The sequence below is a fragment of the Macrobrachium nipponense genome, chromosome 35 (assembly GCF_015104395.2).
Source record: "Macrobrachium nipponense isolate FS-2020 chromosome 35, ASM1510439v2, whole genome shotgun sequence".
Lineage (NCBI taxonomy): Eukaryota > Metazoa > Arthropoda > Malacostraca > Decapoda > Palaemonidae > Macrobrachium > Macrobrachium nipponense.
The window spans coordinates 63,768,024-63,772,256 of NC_061096.1; the positions used below are offsets into that span (position 1 = coordinate 63,768,024).

Genomic DNA, 4,233 nt, shown 5'->3' on the forward strand with positions numbered 1-4,233 from the left:
AAAAGTATTGAAATAATTTCAGTATGAAATTCTATCAGATTTTTATGATCAACTATTTCTGTGTGTGATATCGGTCAATGTCACGTCCCAGCAAGCTTGTTACGTTAATTGACATAAGCTATATCATAACTGTAATGATAGGCTATTTTTTATTCAGTAATGGTATTCAGCATTCAGAGCTGAAGCATATTAAAATCATGTGTTTGATGGTTTTCAAATATTCTTTTTCCATGCTAGCCATACAGGCCAGCATCACCGTACATTCTATTTGATTCAGGTATGGTATTAAGCATTCAGATCTGATGCATATGAAAATCATAATATATTTGATGATTTCTACAAATTCCTTTCCCCTCTAGAGAACAGATCCGCACAAGACTCGTCCTTGTGTAGCAAATTGTTCCAGATTTCGAAACCGAAAACCTTTCCATCTTAGAGTTTCAATGAAACTTAGCTTGGCCAAGCCTCGTTTAGAGAACTTGAGCAGGACAGATCTGGAGCGCTGTCCCATTATCCTGTCCACCCACAGACCACTCTGAGTGGTTATATTGCTGAGCAATCAGCATTATCTTGTCGACTAAATGGACACCCTGATTGGTTACATTACTGACCAATCAGCATCGGTCCATTGTGCAAGATTTCTTGCAACCCGTTCCAACGTCAGTATTCAATTGTTTTCAGTTTGTAATTTTCATCATTCTGTTCGGTTATCATTTCAAGTTAATGTGTAGTGTCACTGCATCGTAACATTATTTCGTCTATCTCGTGTCTTCAAATAAAGAAAAAGTGATGAAGGACTTCTTTTTTTAAATCAATGTAAATCCTAATGTTTCATTCCAGCTACCCGGTTACTTATCCTTCACAAACTTTGTTGTAAAGAATTCGCCTTACAAACTTCATGAAAATCAATGAATGAAAGCAAGATCACATCTTTACAAAATTACGCAAGGAATATATAAATATCATAAAATCTTTTAATCTCAGTTCATTGACAGCCGTTTTTTTCTCTTAAGCTAAAACGTTTTTAAGTCTGCGGCACAGATTTCTTCTGTTTCAAAAGCAATGTTTATTACGCTTGTCATGTATCATAAAAGGCTTCGATTAATATTTGAAAGGTGAATATACTCTTTGTAATAACACCTGGGAATTTTTCTTTGACTTTTCTGTCATCAAATTAGGATTATATATATTATCAAATGAATCTATATATAGTATACACATATAAATGTAAATACATATATGTATATATATATATATGTATATGTATATATATATGATTATATATATATATATATATTATATATATATATATATATATATTATATATATATACATATACATATATATATATATATATATATATATATATATATATATATATATATATATGTGTGTGTGTGTGTGTTTGTGGTGTGTGTGGTGTGTTGTGTGCGCGCGTGTGGTACTCGCGCGTGCGCATACGAAAGCGCAAGGCAGCAGAGGTGGGGCAAGGGAACTAAAATATCCTGGTGGGAGTGATTCTTTTTTGTTTTTTCATGCCGGCAGTACGACTTGCATATCTTTTTTTACGCGAGTCTGCAAAATTTTGGGAAGGTTTTATATGGCCACAAAGTTCTTGGCGGCGTCTTAAAAAGACGCAGAAAGAGGCGGTAAAAAAAAAGAAAAAAAGAAAGCCTTGCTATTTCATCCTTTTTCACTCCTGAATTTTCTCAGGGACTTTCCGCCTAGTACTACTCTATTTTCCGCCAGAGTTATGTCCTGTTATAGTCTTATGGACGTCTCCTATATTTATTTATTTTTTTTTAACTTTGAAGAATCTTATTTCAATTTGTCTTCATTTTCTTCGTTTTTGTTCGCGATAATTAATCCACTGGTTATAAACAAATAAAAAAGTTAGGAGGTTAGGCTTCAGAAGGGAAAAGGGTCCGGACTCCATTGAAGAGAAAGCAATTGCCGTTATATGAAGATGGGCAAGGACTAACTGCAACTTTATATATATATATATATATATATATTATATATATATATATATATATATATATTAATATATAGATATATATATAGAGTACACATTTAGACACAAATATTCGTATAAAATCGAAGCAACTATACCTTAGAAATAACTTATTCCTAAAGGGAATTATAATTATTACGTGTTTACGGCCAAGCTAAGGAATTTATACCAAGGAGCCAAAGTCGACGGAAACACTTAATAGTTATGAAATCTTTTTGTTAGAATATTCTACTATATATAATATATTATTTATATATAATATAATATAAATATATATTATATATTTATTTATAATAATATTATCTACTCACTTTTTACCGGATGTGTCTGTAATTATGTAAACTATATTAACAAGAATGCCCTCTTAACTTATCGATTTGTCCTCACATTTCGGAAACGCTGGCCACAACTAAGCCTTGGAGAGAATATATATATATATATATATATATATATATATATATATATATATATATATATATATATATATATATATATATATCTATATATATATATATATATATATGCAAGTATGTATGTATGTATGTAACAGACATTCTCAACCGGTAACCAGGAAATCACAGAAACTGCCGAAGCCTTTTGAGTACATGTTTATATAAATAAGATTGCATTTCATTAGCACCAAAGGTCTGTTTAATGGATAGAAGTTCAAGTTTCGTGAAAGCTGCATATCTTCATAAACTATCTTGACGAACATTTTCCGCACACGAGATGTATAATAAAAGACTACGGATGCATAGTAAACTATATCTTAGTAAATGGTCGAACAAGGTCTTTGAAGGCATTAATGATAGTCTCTCTTGAACGGCGAAGTTTGAGAATTTGCGGGGGGCGGGGGAGGGAGGGATTGCTGGAAACGGAACTTTCGTCGGAGGCTCCTTTCTTCCAGTAACTAAGACGAAATTTGGAAAGAGTTTCGTACAGTTCAAATTCAGGAGCTCCATACTCGTAGACGAAGTCGATTTTACCAGGGTTTCCGTCGAAGCGTTGGGGCTACACGTTACCACCGTTGTTCATATTTTGTTACAGTAAATACCTCTTAACTATGTTCGAGGGGATTAAAGTAATCTTCCAGCAATCTGTGTCCCAAGGAGAAGTCATCTTGTTCATGGGAGTGCTGGCGCCCATAGTTTTGGTGTACGTTGGTGTTTTCCTCTATCTGATCTTCAGCATCGTTTACAATGCATGTCGTAAAGTGAGTATTAGCATATCGATAACTTTTAGAAATCTGTAATTCTTCCAGAGGTTTTCAGTTGTTTAAGGAGGAATTCCCAGTAAGCTTAAAAAATATCTTGCAACGCTTAGGTTTTCAGTATGAAAGTTTAGATTATTTCTTTTTTTTCTTTTCTGATCATACCTAGTTGCATTTCCTTGAGGCTCTAAAAGTACGTACAACTAATCTCCAATACATTTAAGATTACTTTGTCATTATTTAAAGCATGACCATTAGATATGCTGTACGGGGTAAAGCGGTGCATGTTTAATTTTTTTTTTTTATACTTCTTTAGATGCCTTTAGTGCGTTATTGATCCTTTGGTTTTTATTCTGATAGAGGTTTTAAATGTAATGACTGTAACATAATAATCACAGCCGTGTACTTTGAGGGGTTTCTTCTTTTAGCTTAAAATTAAGTTTGCTACTTGAAGTAATAATGGGTTTTTCTCATTTTTTTAAATTTCCGTAACTTTCTTCTCCTAGCTTAAATTTGTTTGCTACTGTAAAGTAACACTAGGATTTTCTACTTTAATTTCTTTTCAGAAACTAAAGTCCAGGAAAATGAAGAACTTACTAGGAAGGACTTGCCACAGTGACCTCTTGATTCGGGCAGACTCTCTAGACTTCGTCAAAACATACACGACGCCTAAACTGCACCGCAAAGTGCGTGGCTCTGCGCAGATTGCGTTAGTAGATGTCATAAAGGGAGAAGACCTAAATGCGCTGAAGACTTCGCTTCGCAAAACTTGTGTTACCTTTGGTCAACCGATCACAGACGAGTTAGTATCCAGGGCAGAGGTGAACGCAGATCCAGACAAATTCTCGCTGCGTCCGCTTAACATAAGCTTTGTGGATACTTCGATAAATTCTTCGACCTGTGGTAGTCTTGACTTGGAGGGGAACGTCACTGGCAGTACGTACTTCGGTTCCACTACGCCACTCTGTGTGTTAATCTGTCTGAACTGAGTCTGAAGGACCCTGAAGCT

At 34.2% G+C, this 4,233-nt stretch overlaps 1 long non-coding RNA gene across 1 annotated transcript; it reads left to right on the plus strand.

The window, feature by feature from the left end:
• The first annotated feature begins 2,945 nt into the window (after positions 1-2,945).
• LOC135208865 (uncharacterized) lies at positions 2,946-3,953 on the plus strand. The gene is made up of 2 exons (XR_010313231.1): positions 2,946-3,227; positions 3,791-3,953. It is a non-coding gene; the product is annotated as an uncharacterized LOC135208865 (long non-coding RNA).
• Positions 3,954-4,233: the final 280 nt, after the last annotated feature.